This window comes from Ochlerotatus camptorhynchus, unplaced genomic scaffold (genome assembly GCF_037179485.1).
Source record: "Ochlerotatus camptorhynchus isolate MF236.1 unplaced genomic scaffold, CSIRO-AGI_Acam_v1.1 ptg000463l, whole genome shotgun sequence".
Classification (NCBI taxonomy): domain Eukaryota; kingdom Metazoa; phylum Arthropoda; class Insecta; order Diptera; family Culicidae; genus Ochlerotatus; species Ochlerotatus camptorhynchus.
Genome location: NW_027040949.1, coordinates 204,329 through 219,442, shown reverse-complemented (window position 1 = coordinate 219,442; position 15,114 = coordinate 204,329). Strand labels below are relative to the sequence as shown.

Genomic DNA, 15,114 nt, shown 5'->3' with positions numbered 1-15,114 from the left:
AGATCACAACATTTTTAATGTCTTGACGTTTCGTACTATCAAAAATGTGGAAACTTTAATGACGTTCTATTGATCTCGGAAAAGCTAGAACTAGAGATCTTTGGGGAATACCAGAGATCTTAAGGGGAAACCTCCGAAACTTTAGCCCAGACTATTTAATTGGTTTAAAAGTCTATAAACGTGAGTTTAGACAAATTCAGGATAGTTCCATGAGGTGCTGCAATAAAATCAAGAACCCTTAAGATGTTCCGAGAGATTCAGTATAGAGACCTTCAGAAAATTTATGAAAACTTCAGGAACTTCACAGAAATCCAGAGAATACCAGAGAAGTTTAAAGTTGTTTACGAGAATTTCATTTATTTTAAAACAGTACTGAGATCTTCATGGAAGTTTTAGGGAACCTCCGAAAACATGAAGACAGATCAGAACTTTGAAACTTTGAATGATTATATAATCAGAAAACTTCATAAGCAATAAGAATACAATATTGAATTTGTGATGGCTGTATCGGAAATACATTTCATAAATGATGGTTTGAGTGCTTTTTCAAAAAGGCAAAAAACACGAAAATGGTTTTTTGATATTTTTGTAAATATGTAACACATACTATATAAAAACTAAATACGATATCAACGGAAATACCGTAAGCTACAATATGGAACCAATGTTTCTTATTTGGATAAAGCACAGCGAGTTAATTTATTCTTTATATTTTACTATCAAAGTTACCCCGCAAAGCATTATCAAAGATACCCCGTTTTACGGTACTTTCGTTATTTGCAGGGATGTTCCGATTACATGAAGGAAGATCAGAGAGGTGAAGTTCAGTTCCAGTAATTAATTTTAGGAACTTTCAAAAACTTCCGAGTTATTATGGAAAATTCTGAGGACTTCAGGAATGCTAAAAACATCAGGAATATTGCGAGATTCTAAGGAAAGTTACACTAATATCAGGGAAATTTTTGGAACGTTAGAGACGTTTCGAAAACTTCTTGAAAATAAAGGGAACATCATAATGAACAGGATTAGCAGTGTTCACTTGGCTGTCAACAGGAGCAGGCCACTCTAGATGTGTGTCACGCTATCGTCTGTGAACTCGGCAGCAACCATTGTGTGGTCTTCCTTATTGTTCTTCACCAGCAGTTCTTTCGGTCGATGCGGTGTCGACTTTGGGAAGCAACCATTTCGTGATGACCACGTTTTGCGTCCATTGCTGCAATGGAAGCGCTCTGCTCCCGTTGGCGATACTGCCATTCAATGAAACCCCTGGAAGCGGATCCCGTTCTGATGGAGGAGGCTTGTTTGATAGCGGATGTTTATTGTAATGTACGTTTTGACTATAGTTTTAAGATGTTTTTTTTACACGCAAACCAACAATTTATTACAAAGAATGTTAGTTCCATTTCCTATCATCCTTTGTTCATGAAAATCGCAGTGAATGTTAGAAGTTGGCCTTGCAGGCGATGTAATGGTTTTTGTCTTTTTTATTTCGTGTTCTATCTACGCTCTCGACTATACCAGTAAGCTTTTTATTTATAACATTGTAGAACGACGCACACACTTGTCTCGAATCTCTCCAGCAGAAAAAAAAAACATATGAGGTCGAGTATGAGAGGAAATGAGCGCTTGTTGTTTGCTTTTAGGCTATCCATATTCAGAAGCATGGAGAGAGCAGTGGAGAAAGCACAGGTCTGACAATCGCAACGTTCTTGGTTCCTCAGCCGGCAACCTTTTTTTTCGACATGATTCATTTCACTCACTAATACACTCCACATTTTTCGTTTTTCCATTTTCTTGCAATGGACTACAGCTAGTTCATGCGGTCTTCACTAACATCCTTTGATGATGACTCCCACATAATTGTAAGAGATTCTTACATTAGGTTAGGTGTATAGTAGACTGATGCCAAATTTGAAATTTTTGCTCCACAGTGCTCAAACGGTTTCAAATCAGGTCCTGATTAGCCTCCCAAAATTTAAACTCATTTGGTAAGAAACTGACTTGGCACAAAGTTTATTTGGAAATTACTATTGGAAAACCAAACTTTTTGTTCATTGTCTTCTACCTATTTTCCATATTGCTTTTTCGAAAATTTAAATAACTATTCTTACGGGAAATTTACTAAGCTACAACTCAGCAGAAAATCGTTTTTCAGCCAAATGACAAATTAAATTGTTATTAATTGTTTAAGAGATTGATAATCTTATGGCATGATCCAGCAGCTGTTCTGAGGGCAACACTGTATTCAGCAGTGTGACATAGTAGCCATGATATTTGTGTTCTATTCTTCGCACCAGAAACACCAGTTGCTGAACAGTTGAATGAGCATAATCATAAGACATCAATGACTTGAATCATTAATAACTTTTGCTACTTACATTTAATTGAAAAGGCCGGCGCCGGTGGTGTAGTGGTAAGCGTGACTGCTTTCTAACACCCCAATGGGTCTGGGTTCAATCCCAGCCGAGGTCGGTGGGATTTTTCTGAGGCATAAAAATCTCTGGTCACGTCTTCCTTCGGAAGGGAAGTAAAGCCGTTGGTCCCGGCCCATGTGTGTTGTGAATGGGTGCGATATCCTACGCAGGTGTGGAAGCTGCCTTCCTGCACATTCGGTTGCCGTCAATGGATGGCAATCGATGTCCGTCGATGATTGGCACTAGATTGTGGAAAAGAGACCGACGTTAAATAAAGGAAAAGAAGATTTAATTGAAAAGTGGTTTTCAACAAAGTTGTAGCTGAGAAAATTTGCTACAATCTTTGCTATCATTTTTTAAAGCATAGTGATGTGGTGAATTGTTAGATAGATATGAACAAAAACATAAGTTTTCCCATAGTAATTCCCATATAAATTTGAAATGGTTTGTGCCAAGTCAGTTTCTTACTAAAGTAGTTCAAATTTTGGCAGGCTAAGCAGGACCCAATTTGGAACCGTTTAAGCACTATGGAGTGAAAATTTCAAATTTTGCATCAGTCTAGTGTATAGTGAACAAGAATCCTTGGCTCTGTAAAGTTAGTTCGAATGACCCTTATCAAATAAATTAATAAACAAATAAAAATGAACAGGATTAAAATGCAGAAGAATGACACCTGTTCCTGAATTACGATACTGGAAAACGGATTTATGAACAAGTTGAGCCACCTTGCCAGCTTTCATGACCAGGGATTGAAACTGTTGTCGTTTTGTACTACACTTTGTTTATATTTGTACTCTCATGCTCTACCGTTGTCTCTTTTACACAACACAAACGCTAGAACAACATTCGAGAAATGAGAAAATTATCAAATAACTATCATATGACATGTGTGATTTCGTTCTAATTCCTCAATTTTGTGTAAATTTAACCATTTCTGATCAGAAATGTTAATAATAGGACAGGACAACAGGAGGCTGCGCTTGAAAGCTGACGTGGATTTCTTTTGCTGCGTATTTTTTGACAGCGAATTAAACATTTTTTGTTTTAAATTTGTTAATTTGTGTGCTGAAATTTAGTTTCAAGTGTTCATAAAATTATCATTTAGTGATGTATCGTGTTTTGCCTGTGATTGCCTTGAGTGACTTGGTTGACCTTGAATCCAACCTCCAGAATCTACGACGCAGGTTCAATTCTATTGTTCGGTGTAGGTTCTCATTGCCTCCCGGGAGCCCGATTCTTCGAGTTCGGATGGCACACTTTCGGCGTGTAGTTCTATTGAGAGATTCGTCACCGTGGGCGATTTTTAACACGGTCCGGTTGGTGAATTAGCCCGGGGACGTATTGATAATGTGTCCGTCGCGAGTTTTGGTAGTGATTCAGCCGTGAATTAGCAAGTTTTCCACTTGCAAAAGTGCTCGGCTGCTGGTCTCTCGCCGGTTCCGGAGATTGCGAGCAATATGAAAGATGCCTCGCTGAATACGCCCAAGACTCCTGGTTCCTGGGGAAAGCACTAAACGCAAACCACCTCCCAGATGACCATGGGAATGCAAGAAAATGTGTGTTCGTTGAAGGAAGTATTATGACAAAGGTGCATCACGAAATGAGTTGCAAAGCTTAGAGAAAATCAAAACTACGGAACGCATGGATTGGAGGATCAAGTGAACATGGTGAGACCAGTCCAAATTATAGATGCTATAGATTCCATAGATAAGCGGAGGCACAAAAAGTTGTTTTGGCAACCATGAAAAATAAATGATCTTACTGGCATCGGTGAAAAAAAGTTCATGCCATCATAGAGCTCTTTGTTGTGCAGTTTTGTTTTGTTTCGAGCGTAAAAGTTCAAAATGAAGTGCAAAGCAAATCTTTGCAACAATGAGTCGAGGAATGGTTAGCTTTATCTTCACTTCTTCCGTTTTCCGTGAAATAAATCAGAATGTGGAGTGTAGAAAGCGTTGTGTGCTCATAATATTACAATAATTCTCCCTCAAACAACACCATGATGACGTCATGCTCGTTTGGCTACACTAACTGACAATTCGTTTGGCTAGATTATACTTTACCTCCGCTTATCTATGGAATCTATTGTATCTATAGTCCAAATAAATTTTACAATTAAAAAAAAAATAAACTAAATACGTGCCTGGTTTGAAAAGAATATTTTCGAACCTGGAAGCGTGTATGTAATACCAATATCCATTTGATAACGGTGATGCATACATGCGGGGCTTATTGTAAGTGAAAGTAACCTAGGAATGGGCGTGACTCTCCAGACATTCTGAAATAGGTTGCTGGATCTGCAATAGAGCTATCACCTTCTAACTCCCGGACTAAAGCTATCTACAATGACCATAAATGCGACATTGTAGAGAGAGTTCTTCCATAATAACACTCCCGGCCAGTGGGAGTTAGATTGCATACACAGAAATGTTATTAATAGGACATCGTTGCATGCTATTTTCAGAATTCACACAAGCGCAACATCAGCAGCTCTTATTATGAGAAAAACTATAATACATACATTCGCGACGGTCTTCGACGACAGTGTCGTATGACAGAGCTTGTCATATGACATTTTAGGTTGGTACTGTAGTTTGATAGCATGTTTTGGAAGTGTAGGAAGCAAAGGCAGTCGATTATCACAGAAAATGTGTCGACTACGGTGACCGCTTACAAGACTGTTCAGGACAGCAATTATGCCATATTTTACGATGCAATCCAAAACTCTGTGTACCAAACTCTATACTGCGAGGGATTCCCTCCTGGAATCGTTACTCTTACTACTCCGTTTTTTTAGCTCTCCATCTGGCACAGGATACCAAAACTGCAGTATTCCTACCGGCTTACGAGTGCAGTAAGCATTCTAAACGAGGATATTTTGCCACAGCACTTGAGCACCTTGAGGACCTGCAGTTCATAGTGTACTGTGCAGCTATGGCCGTTGTACAAACGTTGGCATTGCAGACCTACCCGCAAGGAGACCAACGCACAAAAACCCGCATGGATGCGACGCCTGGAGGGCCGAATCGCCACATTTCGGACTAAGATTGGTCGGTTGACACAGTACAAGAGGGGAAACCGATCATCGAGGCTAGTTCGTCACGTTGCTGAAATTGTCAATATGACTAAGGTCCTCGATATCGATGCACAGCGGTTGAGTGCTCTTGCTAAACGGATGCGACGTTATGGAGAAAATTCAAAGCGGTAGAATGAAAATCGAATGTTCAACACTAACGAAAGGGAATTCTACAACCATGCTTGGCATGCACAGTTGTACACACCAACTGCTCATTTGTTAATAACTTTTCACTCAGTTGTTGAAAGTTATTTTTCTTTCAAGTAATTGATAGATTAGGATCATAGTTTACTAAAGATTTGCCAGGAGTATCAAAACCAATGAACCATTACACTTAAAGTCCGAGATGTGCAGCGAGCATCTCTCACTTCATTTTTACAACGCAAAAACAAATACAGTTTATTACAAGAATTAAAATCTACTTTTTTACGTATGAATGACAATCTTAAGCTCTATTCTATCTACTGCTTCAAAAAAAAAAAAAACTAGTTTCGTCAAAGTAAAAGAAAACTATGTTTTGTGCAAAGTTCGTGACCAAAACTCTGTATGCCAAGCATGTCTACAACCACATCCGTAACAACAAAACTGACTATAGCGAAGGACTCCCGGAGATTGGCGATATAACACTGTTTTGGGTCAATCTGTGGGAGAATCCTGTTCAACATAACAGTGATGGGATGTGGTTGGCAGAGGAAGAGGATAGAAGTAATGGAATTGTTAGTATGCCCACGGTCTTTGTAACCGCTCAGGATATTCGGGAGGCTACCCAGTATACCAGAAATTGAGCTGCACCAGGACCAGATTTTGTGCATAACTTCTGGTGTAAAAATGCTTCAATATGGTACTGGAAAACCCCCAACAGCTACCAGAATTCATTACCAGAGGAGTAACCTATCTTCTGTCCAAGGACCAAAACACGGCAAATCCAGGCAAGTACAGGCCAATAACATGTCTCTCGAGCCTGTACAAAGTGCTCTCATCAGTAATAAATCGGAAGATCACGAACCATTGCAATGTAAACAACGTTATGGCCGAAGAACAGAGGGCTGCCGGCGAAACACTCAAGGCTGCAAAGATCAGGTCATCATCGATGCAGTTATTGTCGGTCAGGCTGAGCATGGCGTACATCGACTACACAAAGGCGCACGACTCAGTACCGCATTCGTACCTTCTCAAGGTACTGCAGTTGTACAAGGTGGACGATGGAGTCATCAGTCTTATGCAGCACGCAATGGGAATGCGGAGCACATCTCTCCACGTTACTGACGGAGCAGTGGTGTTACGGTCAGCAGAGCACTTAACCAATGCAACTATGGCTACCATTTGAAAAGTGGAGGAAGAAGCACAAATGTTACCCACACCTTCTACATGGACGACTTGAAGCTGTTTGCGGAACAGTGGAGAAGCTGCACCGTCTCTTGCAGCTTGGAACGGTGTTCAGTAATGACATCCGGATGGAGTTTGGAGTCGATAAATGTCGAACAGTCAATATCCGTCGGGGTCAAGTAGTGGATACTGGCAATTTCCGCATCAACGAACAGGAGGAGATTCGGAATATGATTGAAGGCGAAACCTACAAGTACCTGGGGTTCCTGCAACTGAAAGGGATTCGCCATACAGCGATCAAGAAGGAGCTACAGGAAAAGCTCTTGTATCGAATCAATCGTGTTCTGAGGTCGTTCCTGTCGTCTGGCAACAAGATAAAGGCGACAAACACGTTTGCCGTGCCCCTGTTGACCTACAGCTTTGGGGTGATCAAGTGGAGCAAAACAGACTTGGAGCAGATAGAACGAGCAGTACGAGTGGTGATCACTAAGCATCGCATGCATCATCCAAAGTCGGCTGTCGAGAGAGTCACCTTTCCACGTAATGAAGGAGGCATCCTCATCAGTTGGAACAAGCGCATGTCGACAAAGTTTCGTCTAGGAATTTCAATTAGCTTTAGAAAATTGCGAGATCTGTAAAACCCAAATCAAATGATATGCTTACGAACCATTTCAAGCAATGGACTCGTTAATCCGAATTAAATCCATCAGCCCTCAGTGAACGTAAGTTGATTAAAATCTCCAACATCTATGATAAAGAGACAATTCCCCAAACCATCACAAACTTTTCCCTTTCTGAAAACAATCAACCAATTATCATTCCGGCGTGGCGTGCTCGTCTTAACTGCTGCTCTACATCCACCCATTTCTAGCTCTCCACGGCAGTAATGCTCCGAATTTCATCCACACTTTCAAGTTATTTCATCGAATGAATCGCTTTATACCTACCTATATCTAAACAGATCGGCGCGTGATAGTATCTCGTGGACTCCCCTCGCGTGCGTTCGATGTTTTGTACGATCGGATCGAGATAAGATCTGGAGGACCCAAGATGAAGTGATTCTCATTCCAATCTGAGTCAGTTCTTCGAATGGCACTCCGGATAGAGGTAGCACCAGCACGACTTCTTTGTAATGTCTGGTGGCAGAGTGGCAAAGAGGAAACTTTCAATTTTCGGTAGCGCTCCTGTCTGATAGATTTCCCCCTGTAGGAATGAGGTGGCAGCTTCTAATGGCCAGAAGCTTGGTTTATGGCACCTTTCGTTTCCATTATACTGACGTTGCGAAGGCACTGCTGCGGTTGCCAACAACGAACGATCGTGTCTTGGCGTTGGGTTCGGGTTGTAGATCCGTGATCGTGAGTTTCGGTGATTTATTTATCGATTCGGCGGCAATTAACATCTTTTAGTACTACTCTTAATCTTGCGATAGGGGTTTGCTTCTCTTTCGGTATGCAGCGATAAGATACAGTGACAGATTGATTTTTCGTCCATGTTGTGAAAACTGTTCAATGCTCCACCATATTACTTCATTCATGCCTTTTCTGTGTCGCCACTGGCATATTATCGACCACACACTAACCGCTAGGCAGTGGCTTTTATTTTTTCAACCTTAAATTCCTTACCTCATCCGCTGTTTTGTTGGAAGCCAAGTAGTAAAGTAGCAAACTCACGTGCTACGATGGACATTAACTTTGCTGCTGATTCAATTTTTTTTCTTCTCCTGACCATATTGAGCTAAAGCATTGCAAACGAGTATCAGTTTCGTCTGAAGGTCGATTTAAGCTTTACTTTCGCTATCGCTATCTATTGCGGTAGACTTTTTCTTTTTGTGGTGAGTTGGCGCATTTTGTTAACGATTTGCACGCCTTGTTTAGGCCTTCCGGCAAATTCCGCCCTGTTTTGGATCATACAAGCACCCGCGGTGGTCTCTTTGTAAGGACTTAGATAACAGAAGATTTAGTACAAGGGCAAGCAAGTTTCCAAAACGCAGTCTATGTTCAAGCTGCCAGTTGATTAACCTCAATGATATGCGATAATAAACATGGAAATTGGTCCTGTCAGCCGTCATAGGACCAGTCTAGCTAAAATTTATTATTAATTTAAAAGTAAGGTAGGGTGATCCGAAAAAAAAAAATGAAAATAAATAAAGTAAAAATTCTTCCCGATTTATTAACTTTAGGGAGACCAGTAAATCCTAGGTAGAATAGACTGGTGAAAGTCGAGTTCAACTTATTTTCTTTGTAACTTAATTTATTTGTTCAGGCTTAATTGAATAAACTTAAACCTTAACAGCGTTATACATTATTAATGTCTTAAATCTAAATTTAAAGGAATTGAACCGAATACTCGCGGTCGTCTCGAGGTTAGTGGAGATTTACAGTTTGATGGATGGGGAGAGGGAGAAGGAGGGTTGAAATAGGATTTACGATACAAATATTTCACTATTCGTAAAACATGAACTAATTTCTATTCAACTTGATATCAGCAGTTTAGTTATACTAACGACTTACTTATTTTTCTTTTGGTAGTTCAATTCATATATTTAACGGAAAAAAAAACCGTTTATTCTTTTGGTATGCCAAATCCAAACTGCCGTGCCTTCCGCTAGTTAGCAATCGAGCTACCTGGACTTGGACAGTGAAGATTGCTGACGGACACATTGGCGTAAGTTAGCAACGGAGCAGCCCAAACAGGGACAGTGAAGAATGCTGACGACAACTTTAGAGCAGATGGCAACGATCGACGCAACTTGGCAGTTTACGGCGTGGAGCACCAGCAGCGAAAAAGTGCAAGGAGAGCAATGTGAACTGTAGTTACACACTCATCGACGTTTTCCTTGTTCGGTAATTTTTTACCGAAAATGATCGGTAAATGAAGAATGTTACAGATGTTTCGGTAAAGAAAAATAATTTTACCAACATTCGGTAATGTTTTACCGAAGTGACGGTAATTTGGCTATTATATGGACGAACTCGGTAGAAAATAGTACAGTAAGAACTGTAGAACAAAGCAAACGCTGAATTCGGTAAAATAAATACCGAACAACCTGCAAATTACAGAAACGATTACCGAACTTCTGTAAATAATTTCAGACTGTCAAATCGAAAGACGTTCATATTTATATCAAGTGTTAAAGTAAACAGTAACAGTCAAAAGTGATCGGAAAGTCCAGGGAAAACAATGAAGGTATTTTCGCATATACATTCATAAAACATCTCTTAAATATTCCTAATGAGATTGGTTATTACATTTATTTATTTCATTTTTATGAGTGCACTTTAGACACAGCCAGGAATTCTATGCTTTCGTGATCAGGTTCCAGTCAATGTTTCTGGACTGGCATCCCCATGAAAGTAGCCACCTGCAAAAGAATACTTCAGCGAGCAATATATGTTATTTTATAATATATTTTTACTATTGAATACAATCTCGCAAATAATAATGCAAAAAAAGCTTTAAATTTTAATTCACCGAAAAAAAAAAACAAAAAATACAAAAGATCAACAAATATCCATTTACGGAACAGTTCAGTAAAAAATTACTGAACAGTTCGGTAAATAATTACCGAATTGTTTGGTAATTTTTACAGCTCATCAAAAAATCTGTTTACCGATCGTTCGGTAATCGTTTCGATTACCGAACGTTCAGCTGTTGAAAGTTCGGTAAAAAATTACCGAATGCGGTAATAATTTCTAAGCGTGTATAATCGATTATCAAATAAAGTTCAGTTCGTTCTTGGCAAGCGGGTAGTTATGTTGTATTTTTTTTTTAAAAAGGTTATCACGTCCGTGAATTCTTAACTGGAGGCTTCGGCGAGATCCTCTTAGACGGGAACAGTATAAAGTGATAGTGGAAGAGCAAAACTCTTAGTAAAAAATTAAGTGCAACAAAAATCTTACAAAAAGTGAAAGTGTTTGGTTCAAAGAGCCAAGTTGTAGTGTTTCTGGTTCAAAGAGCCAGGCCTTCATATCACAAAGCGAGCTGCGAGACACTGAGGAAATCGATACCCGAACGACCAACGTTCGATGTTGACCACACCCGGGACACGGTCCCTTATTTAAGTTATTTCTATATTTAATATATTTTTGAAAACAAGTGATTTTTCGGATTTTAATGTTAATTAATAAGCAAGTGAAACTCTCTGAACAATTTTCTGAAAAATTGGTTTCTAAGTAAGTGAACTTTTCTAAACCAAGCAAGTGAAATTTCAAAAACGATTTTTCTGCCAGTTAATTTATAAGCAAGTGAAACTTTCCAAACGAATCGTGGCGTGAGTGTACCCTTGTTATTTATCTTGTAGCATTGATTTCAGGCGAACAAAATTAGTCGAAAGAAGAGCAGATTAAATATTTACTTCGGCAACGTTATGGCAAACCCAGAACCCATCCCTGTGCCAAATCCTGCACCACCGTGGTCCCACCACTGACAATGCAGCAATTTGTTGACCTCGGAAAATTGCCAGATTTTATAAAAGATAAGCAAATTTTTGATGATAAACCAACGGAACTATTAAGTTGGTTAACCGATGTAGAAGGTGTCTTCGGAATGTACCGAGATGCAGGCGCAACAAATGCACAAATTGAGCTACTCGAACGTTCGATTCGAAGAAAAATCAGAGGCGAAGTAACCGATATTTTAAACGCCAACAATATCGTGCACAATTGGGCACAGATAAAGAGCACATTGCTTCTCTATTATAGAGATAAGCGAGACTTAAAGACTTTAGATTTTGAACTCACTTCAATCAAGAAGTCAGGGAACGAAAGTTTAGGCAGTTATTTTTCAAGAGTGAATGAACTCTTAAGTTCAATTATTGCACAAATTCAAACGGAAGAAAAATATTTCCTACATGCGAACTCTTACATTGATTATTTCAGGGAGAAAGCAGTAGATGCATTTATCAGAGGATTAGAAAAACCTCTGTGCCAGCTCCTTAAAACTTTTAACCCTAAAACATTGAACCAAGCTTACCAATTCTGTTTGAATTATTTCAATATGGATACCCGGTCTGCTCCATATCGTAATGAACACCCCATCCACAATCCAAAACCTCGAGACCTCGAAATCCCTAGAATCCCTCCTAAGCCACTTCCAAGAAGACCTCCACCCCAACGCTTCCAGCTCCTAGAAGATTTACATACCAACAACAGCCTATTTTTAACAGGCACCGAGACCGGAACCTATGGATATCGACCATAGCATGCGGTCCCGCAATGTAAATTACGGCAATAGACCACCAATCGACCTTAAAAGGCCACATCCACCATCAAATCAAATGCCTAATTTTAAAAGACATGCCCATCCGATAGATACATTTGATTGCAATTATGACGACCAACCAGAAAATTTTTACGATTATGAACATGATTATAGTTATGACTTCTATCAGAATAATGACGATTGCCAATATTTCCAACCACCTATCCCACCAGCAGAACCTCAAACTCAAACAAATCATCCACCACCAGAAATACAAACAGTGGATGAGCAGATCCCTTCCACGTCTGGTGCGACAATTTTTTTAGATTGGAGCCCAAGTTGGTGAGGCCAGTTTTGCCCTACATCAACTTGAAAACTACAAATGGCTGTTACCCCTTTTTGATTGATACCGGGGCAAACATAAATTTGATAAACCCAAAACTTGCTTGGTCCTACAAACATTCAAAACCATACGATTTTATTGCCCGCAGCATTACTAGTCCTAACGGTAGCTTTGATGCAACTTCTGCCATTGATATTAATTTTTTTTTATCCAAACATAAATTTCTCTGCTAAGTTCTGGCTACATAAATTTCATCCATTTTTTCATGGAATTATTGGAACAGGAATATTGAATGCATTAAATGCAAAAATTGACTTTTTCAACAAGACATTGGCATTACACACTGGTAATGAAAAGCTTGTTATCCCACTTTATGAATATTGTCAAACGGATCGTTCGTCAAATAGCATTTTTCGAACATCTCACTTGTCTGAAGAAGAACAGACTCAACTGAAGTCAGTGCTCGACGCCACTAAGGAAGTTTTCCATGAACCTAGTGCAAAGTTGACATGTTCAACTAACGTTGAGTGTACTATTAACACTACGGATGATATTCCCGTACATCAAAAGGTCTATCCAAACCCAGCTGCCTACACAGATGAGGTGAGGAAACAGATCGATAAACTCCTGGAAGATGATATTATCAGACCATCCCGCTCAGCGTGGACAGCACCAGTTTTTGTTGTACCAAAAAAAAACTGATGCATCAGGAGAAAATAAATTCCGAATGGTCATTGACTATAGGAAGATTAATGAGAAAACAATCCCAGACAAATATCCTATGCCTGAGATTAATTATGTTTTAGACCAACTCAAGGGTCAAAAACCCTGCGCTTTGGTCAGAGAGCGTATAGGGCGTCGTTGTGCCAATTTGGTCGTGGCACATTTCGAGTATGAGAGAGTAATTGCAGTTAGCTCAAAAGTGCCTGAGAAAAATGCAAGTACTTCCGCAGATTACCCGAAGTTGCGATAGTGAAGGTATGATCACAGAAAAGCAGACATAACACTCTTAAAACGTTCATAAAAATCGTTTTTAACGGTAAATTTAAATGTTTCTTAGTTGGTAGTACTGCCATTTGTGGTGCACATAATCAATTTCCTAGCGTTTGACGTTTACACACTACAACCATCTGTTGAGTGTATTGCCCATTAAAGTATATACGACAGATGGCGGTAGGGTTTACAATTATAAATTTTCAATGTGTTGTGTATGCTTGTCTGTGAAATAACATTGAGGTAACGTTAGGATAAATTCAAAACATTGAGAAATATTACGCATCACTTTCAGAAATACTTCACTTCGCAACCGATGAACCATTCTGACGGCCATATGAGTACCCAAGTAACCATATAGTCGCAATATAGCTTGTATATTCTTACTTTGCTTGAGTATGGTTAGTTGGGGAATCTGATGAAACTGTCACTTCTTGAAACTGATCCCTTTCGTACTTCTTTCATTCTCCTTTCGCACACGGAGCGCTCGATGGACCAGTGACTTTGAACGTGAGCCTCGTCCCAGATCACCATGGCAATTCAATAACATATGGTGGACATCAAACCGACCAAAAAATGCGGAATCATTAGAACCAACCAACCAAGGACGGTCTACGGAAGGAAATTGCCGGTGAAGCACGGAATGAAATACGAAGCGTTAGAGAAAAAAGTCCAAGGGATTCCAAAAGACGGCGGAAGAGCAGAATATGGTGAGAGCTTTCCATTTATTAAAAAAAAAAAAATAAAAAAAAATAAATATATATATATATATATCAAAATTACACAGGGTTGAAAAGAATATTTTCGAACCTGGAAGTGTGGATGTATCACCAATATCCATTTGATAAAGGTGATGCATACATGCGGGGCTTATTGTGAGTGAAAGTAACCTCGGAATGGGCGTGACTCTCCAGACATTCTGAAATGGGTTGCTGGATCTGCAATAGAGCTATCACCTTCTAACTCCCGGACTAAAGCTGTCTACAATGACCATAAATGCGACATTGTAGAGAGAGTTCTTCCATAATAACACTGCCGGCCAGTGGGGGTTAGAGGGAATACACACACACACACAGACCAACTCAAGGGTCAAAAATATTTTACAACCCTTGATTTAGCTTCTGGTTTCCACCAGATAAAAATGAGAGAAAAGGATATTGAAAAAACAGCCTTTGGGATCAATAATGGGAAGTAGGAATTTACCCGAATCCCATTTGTAAGTATGTATGTAAAGGATACCACTCATTGCTGCAAGGCACAGCCATTAGACAGTGGATCATCCTCCAAGTATGACTTGATCAAGTACGATACCTGGTTGTATTCAATTTACCATTGTAAGAAGGGCCAAAAACGGAGGGGCGGACCCGTAAGCAGATACACTTACGCACAATCCGCGGGATCAGGAGAATCGCCTTCCAATGATAAAATCCTACAACCCGATGTAGAACAAGCCATCATACGAGGGAACGTCCCAATGAGTGGGGAGAAGAGCCCGCCGTCAATTCACGAAATGTTAATGACAGGGAGTTGGCAATTCCACTCTCCCCATCCAAATCGCTTCAATCCGGTGCCCTGGTGGTCCCATCCCTCCCCTTTGCATTTAATGTGTGTATATATATATATTTATATCGGCATTACCCGTTGGATTTTGTCAACACAATTTTGCCTTCTTAGCTTTTCAAAATCTTTAATAAATGCAAATCTTATCATCTGACCTACCCTAGTAGCACGCTTGTCACAAATCAATTGTAGAAACTTATATACGA

At 39.7% G+C, this 15,114-nt stretch overlaps 1 pseudogene; it reads left to right on the top strand.

The window, feature by feature from the left end:
• LOC135712191 (uncharacterized) overlaps positions 1–7,451 on the top strand; it is a 37,891-nt pseudogene extending 30,440 nt beyond the window's left edge.
• Positions 7,452–15,114: the final 7,663 nt, after the last annotated feature.